Consider the following 23,005-nt stretch of genomic DNA (forward strand, 5'->3'; position numbering starts at 1 on the left):
TCGCCCCTAAAATTATCCTTGCTTGAGATGGATTTTTTTATTATTGCATAAGTGACACAAAGTTCTTCATTTCATGTTTGATGATTTTGTGAGAAACATCAGGTGGCTCTTCCTCGAGGTGCAAAGAAGATGGACTCACAACCTGCGCTGCCTTCTTTAACTTGACATGTCCTACTGAACTTGTAAGCCTTCTAGGGAGAATGCGTGCTCTCTCTGTATGCAAATATAATTGACTCTGCACTTGAGATACCTTTTTCGAATACACTTATCCTGCTGACTTGCTTGCACTTGCTGCATGATTTCGACCTTTCTAGCGTTTCCTCCTCTTTTTCCAGATGAGAAAATTTTGACAACCTTCACTTGGAGTGTCATGATATAGATTGATGATGCCTTGTTGCAGACTACAATTTGCTCTGAGTTCTTTAAAAAAAAAGGTGGACAAAATTCACTAATACATCACCTCCCTTGAGAGGAGGTGGAGGTTTAAACGTTTGAATACAATCAATTGTCTTCATATCCTAAACCTATACAGTACAATCACTAAAAGCAGTAATAACATGACCCCCATCACTTGTGAATATTACATCATTTGGGTAAGATTTATGACCACAAAATTCCTTTAACATTTTGCCAGATTTGAGCCTATGTATTCTTGCAATATTTTCAAATGATGTGCTTAAAAGCCGACTACCATCATGAGAAAAGGAAAGGCTTGTAATGCCTTGAGAATGTGCATGCTTTGGATGCCTTAAACACTGACCTGTTCGTATACACCATACCTTAATTTTCCCATCCTGTGAACCAGAAGCTAGTATCTCTAAATCTCGACTAAAGTCAACATAGAGGACAGCATCATCATGCATCAGAAAGGAATCATCAGGTTGATACTGAAGATCCTTTTTAAGCTTCCCACTGATGTAGACCCAGACCCCTATGAATCGATCAACTGAGCAAGAGACAAGGTATTGACCATCTGGAGAGAAACGAGCACATTTTGGGTCGCTTTGTTTCCCAAATTTAATTGTATGTTGTTAACGGGAAAAGTGTCTATTCAGAACGACTGTTATAGCTCCAAATCTCACTCTTATGGTTTGTGATGTTGTACTCATGGCTTAGGGCAACCCCTCCTTCCAGACCTAGTCCTAAAATTTAAAAAACAGTGTTTTATTCCTTATACGCAACAGTGTTGATGTTCATCCACTATTTATGACATCATGGAGAGAGTCATGGAAGGAGTTTTTTTAGAGGCTTGAGGCTGGAACGGATCCGGAAGGAAGCTTTGCTTGGAGCCTACTGAAGGTGACTCAGGTGAACATATTCCTTTTTATGTACTTTATTTGTCTATAATAAAAGAAACACATGTCTTGGTTCCCGAATTGAATCCTCTTTATGTTAATGATATTCATGTTTTGAATTCATGTGTAAATGGTTGTTTGGATTTCATAACTAACTACCTTTCTTTGTAACATGAAGATGGTTTCTTTATAAGTTTTTGTCCATGTATTGTTGTGTTCTTTGAATTGTTTGTTTTGCAGGACAAAAGAGTAGAAGGGAACTCCAAGAAGGGTTTGGACCCTAAAGGCCTTCTCAAACGTAGGACTAAAGGTACGTACCCTTATCATAGAATTTGCTTATAATAGCATAATGGCTGTATGAATGCATGTTTCTTTGAATAGACAACTTTTAGTCTGCTAGGGTTTCGCCCAAAAAGCCCTAGGGGAGTTTTTCCCTCTACCAGAATTGGTGACTCCACTGGGGACAACACTCTTGTTGTTCCTAGTTTGGGTGTTTTTCAAGCCAATCAGGGCTCAGCTGCCTTGTCTACTTGCTGTTACTATATGGTCTGTGCTTGAACTTTAAGCTTTGCCAGTTTCTTCAGTTTGTCTTTTTTATTTTTCTTGAAGCTTTTCATATACGCTGTTTTTCTTAGATACAGAAGCGTATATACGCTTGTTTCTTTGAGTGAACCCGCGTATACGCAGGTTTCCTCAAACACAGTCGCGTATACACGCAATATGTACTACAATACAGTCGCGTATATATCCCAATTTTCAAGATTTGTAAATCCTTTTTGGCCTCTAAAGGTTTGTCTGGTGGTTTGAGTCAGTCTGAAACAGTCATTTTCCAGTATCAGTTATTTGTTTTACAGCGAGCATCTCGTTCTGAATTCTCTCTGATTATAAGGAGTGTTGGTTTGGTTTTTTGTTGATTGCAAGCGTCATCGTTTTTGGCTAAAGCACATAAGATTTCTTGCTAGGAATCTTGGCTGCTCTGTTTCATCAGGGTAGGGAGATTGAATTCAATCTTTGTGTTAATCTTGCTTTTGGTGACTTTTTGTTTGCTTGACAAAATCGCTTTTTGTGACCATCTACTTCTTTGTTTCATGAAAGTTGTTGTTTGACACTTTCTTGGAATTTGTATTTTTGATCTTTTCGTTTTTTTGGCCAAAGCTTTCATTGTTGCTTTTGATTATTAAAAGCGATTTCAAACACATTTATTTTTGTTGGGTTTTCATCCATTAAGTGGTGTTGATTCGCAAAAGTGTTTAATTGCCCATTCTTCAATCACAAGTTTCAGTGTTGTTGAGAGCATTTTTTGAAAAGACTTTTTTGTTTGTTTCTTTGAAGAAAATCTTTTGAAAATCTTAGTTTTGCTTTCTTGAACTTGCTTTTCATTTGGTTTCATTTTAGAGAAGTGAAAGTGCTTTATGTTTGTCTTAGAACTTGCTTTTAGTGTTTAGACGAAATGAATGGTAACATCTCATATTCCATCTAAGCATTGTAAGTGGCAAGATAAAGATTGATAAGCAAGCAACTTTCATTTTTTGTTGCATCAGCATATATTTGTTGCAGTAGGATAGATTTTCATCCCCTTTTTAGGCATATATAGCTTTGTTAGCTTTTGTGAGTGTGAAGTGTGCATTAACGAAAAGAAAAGAAAAATTTGTTCTATTACAAGTACCTCTGAACCCTATAGAAATTGATCTTCATCGAAAAACGAAAAAGTGCATGCGCATGTAGTTAAGTTTTATTAATTTCTTTTGCGTCAAAAAACACTACTAGTTTCACTTCCGTTACCTTGTGACTTAAAGAACAACCTAATAAAATCAAGCGCTAACTAAAATTCACTAGAACTTTTTGTTTTAGTCAGTTACACCAACAAGATTAGGATTTTAGGGCCTTGGATTAGGCGAGTGGAGAGTTAACTCTCCAAGGCCATATAAACGTCAAACGTAGGAGTCTGAATAACGAGAGAAAATCCAATAGCGTTAGGAAGACCAGGAAAGCTCCGGATCTGGGAGTTAAGCACGAGGGTCTGTAAAGACAGGGAAGAGAGATACCCCCTCTCCTACCTGTCCAAACTTACCTCACGACTGTTCCGCCTGGCTTCTGCGACGAGTTGGTATCCATAGTTGCTTCTCCAAGGGAACTACATAGGTGGCTGCGGAGGGGAATCCCGTGGCACCTGAGGTTGACGTTGCATCACTCTCAATGGTACTACTGGAGGGCACCCTTGCGAAGGTTGGGTGCTTGCACCGACGCAGGCTGTTGTTATGAGGTCAGCGTAACTTCCTCTGTTACCTTTGCTGATAGGACTGGGCCGTCATTATCCCAGACTATCTTCGGAAGGCCCCTAACTCCACTTTCTTGTATTTTGGTGTCCGGTCCTCATCACCCGGAGCGGAAATACTTGGAAGTTGTTTGACTGGCTGATATCTTTAGGGAATTTATAGTGTGTGCTCTTTGTTCCTTGTATATAGTTGGCTTTAGGTATTTTTGTCTAGTCACGTTTGGACTTTGTGTTCTGAGTGACCGGCTTACCACTCTACTGATATTGAAAGGCTTTTGGTCGTTCTTTCAAAAGTTGTGGAGTTGCCTCCTCAAGGGCAAAGGTTTTGATTGCTTATCCATATTCCTGGAAGAGTTATTTCTATATTCCCGTAAGGGAAGGGTCTTTGGATCAGTTAGATATGGCTAATATTCTCGTGGAAACCAACCAAGGTGCCCTCCCGAAAGGAGATCCTTGTGCTTTTCCTTCCTTTGGAAACATTGGTACTCCCTTGATGGCCACTTTGAATATTCCTGGGTTGAATGTTGGACTACCCGTTTGGCTGTGGTCCACTCTGAATATTCCAAATGATCTTCAAGCCTCTCAGTTGAATGCTTTATTTCAAGGGCATCACATGGGTGCTAATTGTTCATCTTCTTTCAAAGAGAAATCTGGGATTCCTTCTTCGCCTTCTTGTCACAAGAAATCTAAAAGGAGGAGAAAGAGGAAGTTAAAGAAGAAGAATTCTATCCTTTCATCTTCAACCTCTGCAAGTCATGTTGGAGATGAGCCTTCAGCCACTGCTAGTCATGCTGGGGGCACAAGTCTAGTCACTGCGAGTCACACTAGCATTTCATCTTCAACCTCTGCGAGTCATGTTGGAGATGAGCCTTCAGCCACTGCTAGTCATGCTGGGGGCACGAGTCTAGTCACTGCGAGTCACACTAGCACTTCATCTTCAACCTCTGCGAGTCATGTTGGAGATGAGCCTTCAGCCAATGCTAGTCATGCTGGGGGCACGAGTCTAGTCACTGCGAGTCACACTAACACTTCATCATCAACCTCTGCGAGTCATGTTGAAGATGAGTCTTCAGCTGCTGCAAGTCATGCTGGGGGAACGAGTCTAGTCACTGCAAGTCATACTAGCAAAGAGTCACCGACCTCTGCAAGTCATGTTCGGGACTCTCCACGAACCACTGCTAGTCATGTTGGCAGAATGGAGGTTGATAAGGAACCTGGACGTAGAAGTTTTAAACCTAAGTTCCCTTGTAAGATATGCAAGGGAGACCATCTTACTCATTTATGCCCTGGTATTCCAGAGGTTCAATGGATGTCGTCCGAGTCTGAAAGTACTTCTACTCCTAGATCTGATATGGTTTCTAATCAATCCCATCAACCATTGGTTGATAAGGTGGTAGAGCCAGTGCAATCGCTAGCCGATTACACTCCTCTTTTGGGGGTGAAGTGCCTAACAAAAGAGTCTGTTTGATCTCTAGTACAGAGTCTTCTAGTATAGGGGGCATTCCAGTTTCTTCGAATCTTCCCCCTCCAAGTTCTAAGAGTGTTTCCTTTGATTGGGATAGCCTTGTTGAGCCTCGTCTTCCTTCCGCTGCACCTTTTCAAATAAAGGTCAGGGTTAATTCCACAAATGTCTATCGATGTATGGTGGATGAAGGATCCTCTGAAAGTATTATATCCTCTTTGACTTGGAAAGCTTTGGGTTCCCCAAAGTTGTTGACAGCTCAGAGTCAGTTGTTAGCCTATGATAGAAGACCTGGTAAATCTATGGGTGTTCTTCCTCAATTGCCTATCAGTTTAGGTGGGAAGACTGTCTTAATCGATATGATGGTGGTTAATAGCCCTTTAGACTTTAATATGCTACTTGGGTGTGATTATATCTATGCTATGAATGCTGTGGTGTCTTAACTCTTTCGAGTAATCTGCTTTCCTCATAATGGGAATATTGTCACTGTTGATCAGCTTGCATCTGATAATCACCACCCTAATTCGAATTTACTGTAGAATTCCCCTTGGTTTGTTCCAAGTGTTCAAGTAGACTCTACCCCGCCATGGGTCAATTATGTGGCATTGAATCCTCAATGGTTAATCGCTTCTAAGAAGAATCCTTTGACCTATTATTCTCCTTCTTGGGACTTGGTCCCGGCAGTTGACCGAGAGATTCTTCCTATAGGGACATGGGACCCTTTAATTCCCTCTTTCAATCCTTGTAGTTCTCACGATTTCTCAGATCTTGTTTTGCCTTCACAGGAGGAACTCTTTGAAGCCATGAGTTATGACTACCAAAGGAGCCCTTGGCCTGAGCCCTACAAGGGGTTTGTTCAGCAGAACTATTATGCATAAGCCGCAAGGCTGCGTGGTCCCCTGTACCATATTGTACATATGAGGTACGCATTTTCAAGTCTGGTATTCTATAACACAAAGATTCTATATGAAGTTTATATGTGGGATGTATTAACTTCGTGTCTAGTGTTCCTATTTATGTTTACAGAACTTGGAAGATTTCTCCTTTGGAAGTTTATGGTTGGTCCGTTCTGACAGGTATTGGTTCTCGAAACTGGCATATAGGTTAGGTTTTTTCGCCTGCATTGTGCACTTATCAGTTTCCTTTCCCATTTTGCCTTAGGATCGACCCCACCAAGTTATGGTGCAGAACCTTCTCATTGCTTAGAAGTATCATGACTTGTGTGGTAGAGCCTACCTTATCATGGGTGCCCTAGTTAGTACCTTGTTGTCACTTGGCACTCATGTTGATTTTTTATCCCTAGGCCCGGGATTCCTCTGTAGTCCCGCCATGACTTACGCGTTGAAGACTCATTCCTCTTAGCTTCTCTGCTTTGTTATGGCCTTATACCCTAGAGGCTCCTTTGTGTTGAGTTGTACTCCTGCATTGCATGTTGACCACTTGCACCTTTTGGCCTGGAGCCGGCTTCACTTGGACTCATGTTTAAGCCAACTTTTGACCATGACGTCAGCAAAATCAACCTTGCATATCTTTGACTTCTACAGCTTGACACACCTTGACCCATGGAAGGAACATACCTTTGAGTGTCACTGACCAGTTTTCACCTCCCTGCATTGAGCATAGGAACGTTCCTTTCCCAGGAACTAGATCATCTATTTCACCGACACTCGTTCTTTCCACTGTACCATAGCATTCTTTTATTCTTTTTCCGGCTTAACAGAAAAAGACAAAAAAATTAAATATTCCAAAAAGAGCGGGAACAGGACATTATTTCCATTTATTGTTGGCAGCTAGAGTCAGTCGTGTCGCCCTTGAACAAAGCACTCAAAAAAAAGTCTCCTCCGCATGGGTGGGATTTAGTTTGACTTAGGAACGCCATAACCTTGTTATTGAGTCAGTTCTCCCTTGATTGGTTATCTCTTCCAATCATATGGAGGGTTCATTCGTGCCTCCTGCATGGCGAACTTATACAGAGTCGTCATATGCTGCCACATAGTCACATTGAGTCGTGCTTTTGTTCAAGGGAAGTTAGCCTGAGTCGGCCTCTCTGCGGTGTCTCTTGACTCATTTTTTCAGTCAGCCATCCCTGGTTGTCAGTGTCATGTCTATCATCACATCAGTTATATTGGTCCTTTACTCGTGCCGGTTTGAGAAGGTCCCCATTGACTTCTTGCTGGTGGGTCTTGTCCTTATCGACAATGACACCTTGCTCTAAGGACAGGCCTAGAGCCGCACCCTAGCCCTATTTTCATTATTGATAGGTCACCTTGTGCTCAGCATCGATCAGTATCATGGGTCTTTGACTGAGTGGTTTCCCTTGTGTTCAACATCAGCTTACATTATCACACATTGCGATTCGTGCAGTACCTTGGTTTCCATTTGACCCTATTGGTGGATACCTCGCCTCTATGTCGGCTTTCATTATTGGTTGATTCAGAGGGTTTCTGCCGTGCGCTAGCCACATCTTGTGTACGCCGAAAACGTACTTCGGTTGGGTTACTACATCTTTTTCGTCTGATTCCTTCCACATTATTGGCCTACGGGTTACACTTGCGCTAGATTGATGGAGGATGCCTTAATGCCTTCCTTCTAGCGGATCTTTCCCTATCGACTTCGACTCATTGCTCTGGGGCAAAGATCTAGAGTCCATTTGGCAGTACCTTGGGTTTGCAGTCATTAGTGGCAGATCCTTCGCTATCGACAGTGGGAAACCATCATTGTCTCCTGATCGATAGATTCTTACAGGTTTTCGACTCCAGCTCATCTATTCACACTTGTTAGATTGTACTGGGTACCTTGACGCTCATTATCATTATCGGTGAGTAGTCTCGCGTTTGTTAACGGTATACATCAATGACCGATAATCAAATGATTTCTCACATGGTCGACTTCAGATCATTTATTCCCATGGTGTAGAAATGTACCACGGCGGTCGGTGAAGACCTCAGGTTGTATTAGCATTCATTGGTTCACTTGACAGTTGCTCCTGTTGCTGCTAGTTGATACCACTCTACTTTATATGTTGCAGTCAGTCATGGCGACATTCTATATGCTAGCACCTGAGTTTGCAGTGTAGTACCATCCTATTCCATCATGTTCAGTTGGTACCTTTTGGGATCAGTCTTTGATATCAGTGATCCGTTGCATCTTTCAGCATCATTGACAGTCTTATTTGTGATATTCAGACATGCACTTGTTCATTATGATCAGATGATCCATTATGTATCTTTCAGTCATTTATACTTGTATACTTAGTGGATCCGCTTGTACTTGATATGCGGACATGCTTTACTTTTTCTGAGCATGGGTATGCCCGCCTCAGACAGTGTTTCTTTCTGATCTCCTTTGGTGGCTTGGCAGGCTGAATTCTGGTGAAGTCCTCCTCGGTTTTTGACAGACTTCCTTTCCATGTACTCGCATAATATATTTCGGCCATCATGTACCCCTTCTGACCTCATATATTATGGGGCATCTGTTATAGCTCCAAATCTCACTCTTATGGTTTGTGATGCTGTACTCATGGCCTAGGGCAACCCCTCCTTCCAGACCTGGTCCTAAAATTTAAAAAACAGTGTTTTATTCCTTATATGCGACATTGCCCTGAGTTAAACGCGTGTATACGCGGGTCTGTGTATATCCAACCCGCATGTATGTATTAAAACACTTAAAAAAATATAAAATTCCTTCTTTTCGGGCGGAGATCACGGGTTTTACCTGCTGATCACCTGTTAGTGCCCGTGGCCCAACTGTTCCCAACCAACTCCTAACTAAAAAACTACTTTGGAGATGGTATAAAAAGACCTCAAAGGGAAGGCCTAAGGGAGGAGAGAATAGAGAGAAAGGTTATTATGCTGAGATTTTCCCTTTGACCAGGTCTGAAGTCCCTTGTGCCTTCTGCACTTCCCCCATTTTGTACAGGAAACCTTTGTTTCCTTGTGTGTTGATGTTCATCCACTATTTATGACATCATGGAGAGAGTCATGGAAGGAGTTTTGTTAGAGGCTTGAGGCTTGAACGGATCCGGAAGGAAGCTTTGCTTGGAGCCTGCTAAAGGTGACTCAGGTGAACATATTCCTTTTATGTACTTTATTTGTCTATAATAAAAGAAACACATGTCTTGGTTCCCGAATTGAATCCTCTTTATGTTAATGATATTCATGTTTTGAATTCATGTGTAAATGGTTGTTTGGATTTCATAACTAACTACCTTTCTTTGTAACATGAAGATGGTTTCTTTATAACTTTTTGTCCATGTACTGCTGTGTTCTTTGAATTGTTTGTTTTGCAGGACAAAAGAGTAGAAGGGAACTCCAAGAAGGGTTTGGACCCTAAAGGCCTTCTCAAACGTAGGACTAAAGGTACGTACCCTTATCATAGAATTTGCTTATAATAGCATAATGGCTGTATGAATGCATGTTTCTTTGAATAGACAACTTTCAGTCTGCTAGGGTTTCGCCCAAAAAGCCCTAGGGGAGTTTTTCCCTCTACCAACGACCCTATCCCACTAAGGTGTGACAGTGACCTTAGAAACAAACAGAGAAAACTACTTTCGTATTCTTCTTTATGAACTATAAACGAAGAGGAATAGGATGAACCAACCTGTGTCTTGCGCTAGTCCTTTGATCCAATCTCTCTCCTCTTTGACAGCTTCCAGCTACCTGCTCCCTTACTTGCCCAGCTTCACCAAGTTCCTGTAAGATCACATAAGAAGAAAACTACACAAAGACATGGATTTATATTCATAAATAGCTTAGGATCAGATTTAAGCTAAACATACAAATGTAACAAACATCAATGGTACACAAGCATGTAGGAGAAACCCAAATAGTTTTATTGATCCAGGAGGAGGTACAACCGATGATTCCAGATACAGCATCAACCTCCCAGCACAGAAGCCCCTCTTCACCTCCAACAAAGCATAAATCACCCAATACTCTGATATCTATCTCAAAACCAACAACAATTCTCTGCAATGTACAAAATTCCAGCCTCTAGATCTCTGGGATGAGGGATCCATATATAGATGTATGCAAGGAGTATGAGTCAGCTTATGATTTGACTAGTGGCTTCTCTCTGTCAGTTCTTGCTTCCACTTGGAGACTGAGAGCCTCTTACTCATCCTTGGTCGAACTCAGTGAGGTAAGTGTTATTGGAGAAGATTCTGGAAGCTTCCATTGTCTTTCCACCTCGTGGAATGGCACTACCATTTGTCATTTCCCGCTCAACGCACCCTGGTAGTGCATTTAGGTGCATTGCAATGCACCTAGCTAGTGTATTTGGGTGCTATGCAACGTAGCTAGCCAGTGGAGCAGCTGAAATGATCCTGATTTGACTGATTCTGAGCAGTTTCTGGTGGAGAACTTCTAGAAGAAGCTGTAATTTGTTGACCTTGTTCCTTTAGGGGTCGGAACAACACTTTTAGGGACTTAGGATCCCTTGGTTTATGGACATTTCATGCTTAGAGCTGTAAGGCACAAAAATGTCTATAACAGTTGCCCCCTAAAGTATGAGGCCGTTTATCGGGTGAAATGCTTTATTAGGAGGATTCGAAGTTCTTTCAATGCTAGGAGGAGACCTGTAATAAGATACAATACAATACATTATCTTCATACTGTTTTCATGATCTAGCTGAGGCGGGCATTTCCATGCTCAGCTTTATAAATTCATTTTCATGTACATAGGACAGACAATCGTCTGATGGTAGACTGATGATTCTGATAGAGCCATCATCTTTTTGGTAGGATGATTATCTGTGCTGCAATGCTGTACATTACAATGTCTTTATTTTCCTGAATATATATCGCAGCCCGGATGGATGAAACTAGATCCGGGGTCTTCAATCTCGTCCGATCTTCACTCGAAGTACAAGTCGATCCATGTGAGAAATGTTTTGAAGTCGAACATGGAAAGACATCGCTTGATTACCAGTCAATGATGTAAACTGTTAACAAGCGTGAGAGGAATCACCGATAATGATGATGACCCTCAAGGTACTGCAGTACAATTCACGTGGTGTGAATAAAGGACTTGGCGTCGAACACCACGAAAAATCTTTCGGTCGAAGGTCATTGATGTATACCTGTCGCCAGAAGTGAGAAACTTGCCATTGAGGCATGCAAGCTTCAAAGTACTGAATGGGGTGTTCCTAGATCAACTTCCTGGATAATGAGCTTATGTCGACAAGAAGTGATCCGTCAAAGGAGGGCCTTAAGGAATCCCACATCAATGACACAGAACGGAGCAAATGATTTTGATGGAGGTGAAAAAAATCTGATGATATACAGTTCAGGATGGCGGTCATGACAGAATGAAGTATAATGTATGGTAGTGGATGGGACACAGGTGACTTCTCTGGATGACTTCTCTTGAACATGTCGGCGACACTTATGTGATGGATTGGTAGCATTTACCCCAAATGTGGATGGTATGGCGTGACCATGGTGATGTGACCGGTGAATGAAACAACCCAACCCGACTCGGACACGGAGTGGAAGTGTCATGTTCAAGAGCGACTTGCTACTAATAAAGATTCTTTGAGTTTTCTTCCCAAATTTTCCCCAGTCATTACTGACCAGTACCTCTTTATTTTTGTCAAGCTTGAGGAGGATAACATATGCTTGTTCTATATTTTCCCTTCAGGCAAACCCATCGCTATGTTTTAACGAGCCTAGCGATAGTGAAACTCGTTCTCGTCTAAAGACAAGTTTGTCGCTATTAATCTTTTTAATGAGTTTAACGACAAAGATAACTCGGTCCTTTTCATTTTTAGAGAGTCTGAAAAGGTACGTAAAGGTAACTCCAAAATTCCTTTTTCGTCATCTAATCCCTTAGGTCCGAAAAAGTATAAAACAATACAGAAGGGATGAATTTTCGATAGTTTTAACGAGCTGAACAAAACAAGCGCTCGATCTTTTTGTGCAATAATCCCTCAGGTCCAAAAAGATTAAAATCTAGAGGAGGGATAGCACTTCCGGTCGCTTTAACGAGCTGGAAGGCCAAAACTCAGCAATCTTTTCATATTTTACGAGTCAGTTGAAAAGAGCTTAAAGAAGACTCGTCTTTTGAGGAACGAGTGATAAAATGGGTAGCAGCTGATTCCAGGTAAGGTTTGGAATTTTCCAATCACGACAGTGTCACAAGGATGGCTAGTGAAATCACTCTTCATAGCTGTTCCTCAAAATGGGTAAACAATCAAATGGAGGTGAATGATCGGCCAATGGAAAAGTGGAGGTGACGGTGCAAACACGACCAAGGCTTTAATGGCTGAAATGTTACATTCACGGTGGTTATTTACCGGGGAATAGTTCATTTTTTAACGAGCTTAAACGCAGGTGGAAACATTTTCTCATGTCTTATGTTTATTTTTTGACGAGCTTGAACTATGTGCTAAAACTGCTCGATTAATCCAGTCATATGATAAGAATGTCACATATAAAATGGCAGTTTTTAGAGTTTTTCCCCACATCCTTTCTTTATGCAAGTTAGGAAACGACTAATCCAAAAAACAGATAAATAATCGCTCTTTGCTTGCACTCCAAAAGGTTTGCATGCCCCCAGGTATAAAATATGGTTTCAAGGTTACCCCTCAATTTGCAGACAAAACATTTGTTCTATCAGGAAAGGTCTACCTCTTACAGGTTACCCAAAGATTGTTCTATTCACGGTAAAAAAAAAACACTTCTTCGGCGATGTCTACCGAGATAAACAAAGGTGAGCGACGATGCCCGCCAACTCACATAACTTTGACAGTAGAATCTTATTCTAGAATAACCCCTCTTCCACTGACGGACGGGGTACAAACTAGTCATATTCTCCCGCAAAAACCTACCCTATACCCGAAGTTTTCCTGCCGAAGCAGACCAGGACGCATGCCCCCTGGGTTTCAGTCGTATCTCTCCGAATTACTCGCGCTCATCGGGAGGACGGACTGGGAATTGAGACATTTCTTGCGTGAAGAGACCATTTAGGGATGGTATATGACTATTTGCTATGCGTGATCCGGGAAATGAAAGCTGGTCCACGAGCTTGACCACTCTTCCTTCGTGTGGAAAACACATTACTCTAAAGAGTGAGGAGACGATGACCCCCATGCAATAAATATAGTCTCGTCCAAGGAGTAGGTTATAATCCAAGGGTCCTTGAACTACCATTACGTTCATGCGAACTGTCTTCCCTCTCAATGTTATGGGCACATCGGGAAGGATCCCTAAAGGTCGACTGGTTCCTTTATTAAAGCCTGCCAAATTTCTCATTTCAGGCAAAAGCGATGGCGAACCAAGCGCTTTCCAAGCAATAGAGGAAAGGATACTCACAGAAACCCCCTCATCTATGATGGTACCAACCATGACCATTCTATATATTTGAACGATAATTCGGAATGGTATGCTTGCTGGTAAACGGGGTCTGCCTAGTTGATTCCAGTCGAAGGAGACAACTAGGTTGCTTGGAGGTGGGACCGAGTAGACGGCCGGGTATGGCTCTAACGAACTTCCTTCCTGCGGTAAAGGAATGGGTAGATTGCCCCCATGTTCGTCGGAGTCTGTTTTGATGAAGAGAATTTGGATGGTGTCATCTTTGTTCTCTTCAGTGACTGTATCATCTGAAGATAAAACCTCTGAAGGCAAGACCGGGTCAACTGCCGCCTCGACCTTTTGACTTTCGTTTGGTATGGATTCAGTTGGTTTATCTTCAATGATAGGCGCTTCAGCCGACCACTTGAGCGGGCCAGCTGGATTCTCAACTAGCGACGGACGGCAAGAGTTTTTTATATCCAGGAGGAAGTCGTAACGGTGAAACCGGACGATCATCCAAAAATCTTTTAGCTTCGTCTAAGAAGGGACAACGGCGGATGGCATGACTTCCTTCGTACAGTTTACAAGAAAATTTAGCTTTCCCTTTTTGTCTCGGGGCTTCACTTTCGCTAGTTGACGGTGTGGTTTCAACATGATCATCAGAGGTTGAGGACATCGGATTGTGCAAACGAGGAGACCAGTCCCTTAGTATCCGAGGGATGCAAGGACAATCTATGTGAAAGTGGTCTCCTTTGCAAATGACAAATGGCGATTTAGGCCTGGTCGGTGCAGTGTGTGGATTTTCGTTAGACGACACTCGTTTTCCCCCATTCACCTTTGGCTCCTTCTTCTTCTTCTCTTTCTTCTTCTTTTCCTTCTTCTCCTTAGGAACATGGCTTCTAGATTTACTGGTTCCATCAAGCGAAGAGGAAGGAGGAGAGGAAGAATTAGAGGAAGTAGAAGGCTAGTGGGCAACTCTGGACTCGTCTAATTTCTGATTCGATTGTTCAGGAATAGTGGTGTTCTGAATGACATTGGTTGAGAAGAGCCATACCGGCAAGCCAATTGTCAGTCCTAGAAGCGACAATGTGGCCATATGGGGTGCACCAACATCTCCCCAAGAGGAGAAGGGACTAGGATTTCCACCAAGGGGAATTCCTTGGTTGGTAGACTCCATTTTCTCAACCCAAGATCAACGTAGGAAAGGGGTAATGAATATTCCGTTTAAAATAAATTTTTAGATGCTTTGACACAACTTGTTTTTTCAGTTTTTAAGAGTCGAGAAAAAACAAAAGATGACTCTAGTCTCCTTCGATTTTTAATGAGCATGAAGTGACAAGTGCTCAGATGGACCTTTTCCATTAAGGAGTCTAAAAAGGAACGAAAGGGACTGCTCTGGAGATCTAGGTAGAGGGAGTACCAAACCAATCACAAAACTGCAGAATACTTTTTATGGTACGGCAGTCAATCTTCCCGAATGCTGTGTTCGGTGCATTGCGATCAGTAGGGCGGCCGACACGGCTTCCTATGGATAAAAGGTTTTAAGCCTATAGGGGTCTCCCAATATATACTCGACGGTACGTGGGAGCACAAGTCCGTACTGGCACTTATCATCTCAAAGTGGAGGAATCACCCAACCATCAGCGAGGACAACAGTTACCAGGCTTTACGATGCCGGAATATGTCTCTAGCCTAGACCTCTAAATGTTGTGCGTTAAGTTCCAAAGCATTGTTAGGTTCATTGAATTTATTTTAAGTTGATCTTTCTTATGAAGTTTGCCTTTTGGGATCACCACGAGATGCAGATGTAATTCCTAAAATGCAATCTAAAGATGATAAGCAAAGTTTTATCTCTTTTCAGCAATGAAAATCCTAGCTACAAGGGGAAAAGAAAGACACAATCTTTTCACAAAGAGCAAAGAGCACACTGTAAATGCACTTTCCTAAATCAAGCCAAACAGACTGTCAATATGCAAATGCACATGTGCATGTATTTGTTTTTCACTTTCTTAACATTGATGCCTAAAAAGAAAGTTGATGTACAAATCTGAATTTGCTTTCAAGTGACCAACACAAACAAGCTTCTTTTCGAAATCAAAAGGTAGAGATGATTACGACACTTTATGATTTTGAAATAAATACTCGTTTCGACACTAGAAAGTCACAAATTCAAACCAAAGGAAAAAGTAAAAGCATAATCGACTGTCAACAACAAATAAACTTTCTCCTAAGATCAAAATCGACACTTACGACAGATCTAAATCAAAGGACGACAGTATGACTATTCTACTTTTGCAATGGAAAACTGTAAATGATGTAACAAACACACAAAAACATCTACAGTCTTTTTGTACAAAGGAGGCAGAATTAAGGCAAAGAAAAGGGGTTTTTAAACAGACACATACACTGATCACAGGCTGCAAAAATCAGAGACAAAACTGAAAAAATGAAGCAAAGAACCTCAGCTGCACAGGGCTAGGCTGATCAGCGCACCTGTTACACAGAGAAACTGCATTTCAATGCAGGTAGCCCTCTCGGGAAGTGCGTTGAAATGCAGAACCTCTTCACAGAGCTTGCGCTGGGGCAGAAACGAGAATTCTATCCGGGTTCTGGGTCACGGTTTGTAGTTTAATCTATGGTTTTTGGCCGAGTAAAAGCAATCAGTAATGCACAATCAGAGGGTAGATTTAGAGGAGGTCTAAGAGCTATCACAAAGGGCAATCAGATCATTTGTGAATCAGCTGTTCAAATCATAAACAGATCCAGTGAATGGATTGAAGTAGCAGATGTCTACTTTGCATTTGTTAATGGCAAATGCAGTTCGATTGCTACTTCTAAGTTTATGAAACAAACAACAAGAGAAACACAAACAAACTAACTAGACAATCATCCCCAACGGAGTCGCCATTTTGTTAACGGGAAAAGTGTCTATTCAGAACGACCCTATCCCACTAAGGTGTGACAGTGACCTTAGAAACAAACAGAGAAAACTACTTTCGTATTCTTCTTTATGAACTATAAACGAAGAGGAATAGGATGAACCAACCTGTGTCTTGCGCTAGTCCTTTGATCCAATCTCTCTCCTCTTTGACAGCTTCCAGCTACCTGCTCCCTTACTTGCCCAGCTTCACCAAGTTCCTGTAAGATCACAGAAGAAGAAAACTACACAAAGACATGGATTTATATTCATAAATAGCTTAGGATCAAATTTAAGCTAAACATACAAATGTAACAAACATCAATGGTACACAAGCATGTAGGAGAAACTCAAATATTTTTATTGATATAACAAGAAGATCCTAGAGGAGTTACAACCGATGATTCCTGATCCAGCATCAACCTCCCAGCACAGAAGCCCCTCTTCACCTCCAACAAAGCATAAATCACCCAATACTCTGATATCTATCTCAAAACCAACAGCAATTCTCTGCAATGTACAAAATTCCAGCCTCTGGATCTCTGGGATGAGGGATCCATATATAGATGTATGCAAGGAGTATGAGTCAGCTTATGATTTGACTAGTGGCTTCTCTCTATCAGTTCTTGCTTCCACTTGGAGACTGAGAGCCTCTTACTCATCCTTGGTCGAACTCAGTGAGGCAAGTGTCATTGGAGAAGATTCTGGAAGCTTCCATTGTCTTTCCACCTCGCGGAATGGCACTTCCATTTGTCATTTCCCGCTCAACGCACCCTGGTAGTGCATTTAGGTGCGTTGCAACGCACCTAGCTAGTGTATTTGGGTGCTATGCAACGTAGCTAGCCAGTGGAGCAGCTGAAATGATCCTGATTTGACTGATTCTGAGCAGTTTCTGGTGGAGAACTTCTGGGAGAAGCTGTAATTTGTTGACCTTGTTCCTTTAGGGGTCGGAACAACACTTTTAGGTACTTAGGATCCCTTGGTTTATGGACATTTCATGCTCAGAGATGTAAGGCACAAAAATGTCTATAACATATGTGCCAGTGTTGTCGGATACATTTCTTCCTCATCTGCCTTTACTACTGTAGTGCCCCTGAAGAGATCAAATTGTGTACCTGGAGGAGGTAATCCTCGATGTTGTTTCCACTTCAAAGATTGACCAATCAAGGCCATTAATCAAAACGATTTGTGACCGCCTCTTCTCTTTTGAGGACTCGTGATAAGCCTCACGAAGATCAAAATATGTGCGAACTAGAAGGTGTTCCAAGCGTAGATAGCGCTCAGGTTGCTCCTGCTTCATGAAACCCATTGCTTGAGTCGGCCTTAGAATAGCTCTTGCAGTATCTAATTCTCGAAGTTAAATTATCTCCAATACAATCTGTTCATACAAGTCTTCTAGTTTCTTTCTAGGAAGTTTAAGCTATGCAACTTGTGGCAGTATCACATCCCATCTTCCGCTATTGATATCTGCTACAAATGTTTCAAGGCTGTCTACAGTATTAAGAGAAACCCGGCATTCATTTTATAGTGTTTGAAATGTTTGGTGCAAAGAATTCTCTTTGCAAAATGGTACCACAATTTTTATAACACTTTTTACCATGATGTTGCAAAAAGGCATCTTTGAATTCCCATACAGATGACTCAAGGTCTTGGTCACCATTCCTAAATAACTCAGTATTCAACCGCACGCTATGGGAATTAATCCCCTTGACACTTGATGTGTTGAATGTCATGATAATAACCTTGCTTTAGAAACTAACTGTGTGATTGTTTTTTCTGTTTATTGCCCAGGTGTAAACGTTGTGCTTCTAGCTGTGTGTGTTGTTGATGCAGGGGGCACTGAGACTTAGAGTTGGGCTGGGCCTTCAGTCCTAAGTTTGTCGCTATGAGAATTAGTATTTTGAGCATGGAATCTTGACTCTTTCAATGTCTGTAAGCGTTCAATCTCAGTATCTTTCTTTGTAACAACATCCTTCAGTGTTGCAATCTGATCCTTAAGTTTCCTAACTCTCCATGTTGCTTTGTGCAGCACCTAAGGAATCCTGAAGAATCTGAGTAGGCTTGCTGTTACGATATGGTACATGAGCACTTTTGTTGGCTAAAGCAGATATGATATCCCCAAGAGCTGACAGAGATTTATTGAAATGCTGTGCTTCTCTAAGTCTATCCCCAGTAACTTCTGACTTGTTAACCCTTTCGGTCCCAGCAAGGTCAACCAAATGAAGGCACCCATGAAGAATAGCTCCAGAAGACAAGTCTATTCCTTGCACATGTACAGTCAAGACACTGTGAAAACAAATACTACATTCATTGAGAGTAGTAGCACCTACTGCCCTGTTCTTTTGTCCAATTTTCATTAAATCTAAAACATCTGGTGTTGATTCAATAGGCAACATACTAGCATTAGGAACACTGAGGCCATTGGGTTGGGATATGCTTCGGATCACAAGCCTTTTATTTGAACCATCACTTGCAAGCAGATCACGTACTTGCTCATTATATATTTCTATCATTTGAACACCAACTTCATACTGAAATAAGTCTCTTCTTGTCTATCATAGTTGTAGAGCTATAAAAAGGGTCTCTTTCACCTCTAGTTACCTCACATTAATATGTCAATCCGGGATCGTCTGGTTATTTCAAAGGGTGTCTCAGTTTGAGGTTAGCATTTGCCAGAGTAATGCTTGTAGTACAGCTATTTACGACTACGAAAGTAAACTAATGCAAGTCTACAACTTAACTACTTCAAAGGACTAAATCACACCAAGTATTGCATCAGCCAAAGGTTCGGTAGCAATAACCCATCCTTTTCATAACTGATGAGAATAGATCAGAGGTCTGGGAGCCAAATAGCAGATGTTGGGCTCGCTACAGCCTAGGATCGTTCTTAATGATTAGAAATGAAACAACAGATAAAAGAAGTGATAATGAAATGGAACAGCACATCAACCAAGGGCTTGGTAGCAATAACACATCCCTTTCATAGCTGATGGGAGCAGATCAGAGGTCTGGGGACCAAGTAGCAGATGCTGGGGTCCTCTACAGCCTAAGTCCGTCTTCAAGAAACAGCAAATTAGCAATCTGGAAATGGAACAGCAAATTGAAATGGAACAGCAAATAAATGGAACAGCAAGTAAATGGAACAACAAATAAATGGAACAGCAGGTAAATGGAACAGCAGTTCAAGAATAGAACAGTAATCGAAATAAGTAATAACTGAGTTCTTTAAGCTGCAACTCTATTTAACCATGCCAATCAAAACACCAATCCCTCAATCTTATATGATGGAACAATACTATAGAACCTTAGAAACACACCATACTTAATATGCTTCTGTTAAAACACATACGACTGTATCTCATAATAAAGAATAGTCACATTCAATACCCATGTAAAACAAATCTTTCCAGATGACTTGTTATAATGCAAAACACAATCGTGAAGAATTCTGTAATAAAGTAACAGTGTCCTGTAGGGATTAATCAATGCTTAAAGAATTGGTAAAATAACATAGCATCGATATAAAGTTCAAGAACACGAAATGACTTAATCACAACAGAGCATGTAATAGAATATTCTCAAAACACAGAAGATTACCAGAGTACGTCTATGAACAAACCACACGGAAACCACATGTAATAATACAAGAGCAAGTGTCCTCCAGGGCCGCGCCCTTAGCCTCCAGGGGTACACCGCTTAAGATAGATCCAGGTTCAAAGATAAAAGAGTGAAGAAGTCTGTATTAAAGCATGCAATAAAATTACAGGAACTCAAGTCTTCAACCAAACATAAAGATCATAGTCCTGATCTTCCTTAAAAGAAATTACACCCCAAAAAGATCCTCCCTGAAGCCAACAGTGCTACCCCTTTTATAGGGAAGATGGCGAAGATATCTAGGTACAAAAAATAGGTAAAATAGCGATCCCTCAGGATCTCAGATCCTGAGGGATTCGAAGAATCATTAATACTGCGTTACTTCTTCCCTTTTCTGTTTCGTGCTGGTATCTTCGCGTCCTTTCTTGGGTTGATTTGTTGTGATCTGGTTCATTTCCGGTCTTTCGTCAAAGGGACAGCAGTTAGCTCATCCTTGTCTTTACTTTTGGAATGGCCACCTCCCGTATTTCCTCCCTCCCGCACATAGAAATGACGACTATCAGTTCTTTTCATTAATCTCTCGTGTTTCGTTATAAATTTTTATCATTATCTAGATTTCTCATGCAAAAGGCTTTTGAGTTCTGATGAAAAGATACCAAAATGACCATCAAAACATACCTTCCTTGGTACTCTACACACCCCCCAGCATACCCTTTTTCATGGCCTCATGAAAACATTGTAGTTGACATGCAGAGGAGTGAGGGAGTAGGCTGGAGATGGAATTTCGTGTGGGTTTTGTAAAAATTCGTTCCACAGTTTCATTAGACTCCTTCAGGCGGTTGAGGTAGGTCAACCATCCTCCTTTCTTCAGAATTCTTCGGGCTGCAGCTGGAACAGTCAATGTCTGTGGTTCTCTGCGGACTGACCTTCCACCCATGGCTTCACTTGCAAATTCTCAAAGGAACATCAGCTGTTCGTTAAGACGCAGAGAAGCTGGTGGCGAGTTTCTCGTTCAAATTTAAATACAACGGCGTATGCAATGGAAATAACTTCGAACAGCGATTCATGCAGAAGAAACAAAAATGGCAAATGATCATATCGTTGAGCTGTGTTGTGCTCAAGTACAAGATATTCTCGAATAACGAGCTGACACGTATTCTGGGGAATAATGAGGTTACTCCCCCCCCCGCAATATGATAGGCTGTCCTAGCCATCAAATAAAGGAGCAGTGTCTGCTTCGTCCACGAGGCCTTTATGGAGCAGCTTATGAAAATATGCCATGTCCGCAAAAACAACGTATTACTGGAATCGAGGTGAAAAGTTAAATCGCTTTTAATACGTAAGCGACTGCAATGAGTTGATGGAAGTTTGGGAATAGACATTTGCCATAATTAGCGAGCCCCATGCGATCACTGTCACTAGCTCCGTAATGATTGGCGGTAATAAATAGTCATGCGGTATATGGCTGGGTAATTAAATTATCACGTTATAAGATACAAAGGTTATAATTTCCTTACCCATTGGTGTAAAGGTTACGACTTCGATACCATTAACAGATCTCTGCTGCCAACAGGTGTCCATAACCTTGGCAGAGTTGTTTATTTCACCCCGGGAACCATAGTCCTTTGTGTATGCGAGGAAGTGTTATGTGATGTCAAAACTGTAGGCCACTATGCAGGCTTGGTAACCAGTTAGTCATAGTGCCATTCACGAGGAAGGAGCGAATAGTGGGCAGGCCGGCTCGTGGTGAGACCTCTTGTTCCAAGGGTTATTTATTTATTTTGATATACCTTTTGGACCATTTCCCGGGTGTGGTGGCCCTAATGGGAATGCCACTTCGCTTCCATCCTGATGATCATGGTAGGCCAGCTCGTAATGAGACTCCCTATCCTACAATTTGACAAAACTGCTTTGCTTGCTTCTTTTTTCTTTGGTTTTAATAGAGAACCTTTCCTGTTTATACACAAAGGGTGGTTCCGCACTCCTTAAGAGTAGGAATGGTGGAAGAAGTCTTAAAATCCCAATAGGAAGATATAAACTCTTTGATCTTATTGGCGAATGATAATTAAAATAGATAAAAAATCAGCATGATAGAGATTACCAATCAGAATAGAGTTAGTAGAACAATGGCAACAAAAGGTGATAAGTAAGCATATATTTTCCCTACATCCTTTCATCAATTCAGGGCAGTTGCTTATAAGGATAGCGATTTATGATTTACCGATTTCCGTATACTGTGCTTTTGTTTCCATCACATAAGTAGATAGCTGTATTCTAAAGACCATTAGCACTCTGCATCCTTGAGAAGGAACAAGTTGTTTTAAATCATATGAGTAGTGCAGTTTCAAGGAAAGATACAACAACGGTTGTTCGTTTAGAGAAAGGAGCAGTGGAAATCAATGGTGCAGTTCAATAAAATCAAACAAATGTCGTTCCTTTGGAAAAAGACCGGTAGAAATCAAACCGTGCTGTTTCTTTCGGAGACAGTAAAAACACACAAATGCTGTTCTTTTTTAGAAAGGAACAGCAAAAACACTCAAGTGCTGTTCATTTTTAGAAAAGGAACAACAAAAATCAGAAATGTTGTCCCTTTTGAAAAAGGAACAGCAAAAATCACAAGTGCTATTCCTTTTGAAAAAGGAACAACAAAAATCACAAGTGCTGTTCCTTTTGAAAAAGGAACACCAAAAAAAAACAAGTGCTGTTCCTTTTGAAAAAGGAACAGCAAAAAAATCACAAGTGATGTTCCTTTTGAAAAAGGAACAGAAAAAATCACAAGTGCTATTCCTTTTGAAAAAGGAACAGCAAAAAAATCACAAGTGCTGTTACTTTTGAAAAAGGAATAGCAAAAATCACAAGTGTTGTTCCTTTTGAAAAAGGAACAGCAAAAATCACAAGTGTTGTTCCTTTTGAAAAAGGAACAGAAAAAATCACAAGTGCTGTTCCTTTGGAAAAAGGAATAGCAAAAATCACAACATGCTGTAAAAAATATGTACAAAAACAATTCAAAGAATTATATACAAATTGTAAAGAAAAGTAAACTTCTTAGCGAGTTACAGGTGGAGGAGACTTGTCTTCCTCCCGTAAGATCTCCATATCTGAATCTCGGCGTAATTGCTGGCAAAAGGACTGCCGAGTAAGTGGTTTGCGATAGAGACGGACTCGATGGCC

The 23,005-nt window shown here is 41.2% G+C and overlaps 1 pseudogene; it reads right to left on the reverse strand.

The window, feature by feature from the left end:
* Nucleotides 1-171: 171 nt before the first annotated feature.
* Nucleotides 172-17,900, reverse strand: LOC149144472 (suppressor of mec-8 and unc-52 protein homolog 1 pseudogene; annotated as a pseudogene).
* Between the last annotated feature and the right edge of the window lie 5,105 nt (nucleotides 17,901-23,005).

This window comes from Pinus tabuliformis, chromosome X (assembly GCF_031772625.1).
Source record: "Pinus tabuliformis cultivar Carrire ecotype Pingquan chromosome X, CPIR1, whole genome shotgun sequence".
Lineage (NCBI taxonomy): Eukaryota > Viridiplantae > Streptophyta > Pinopsida > Pinales > Pinaceae > Pinus > Pinus tabuliformis.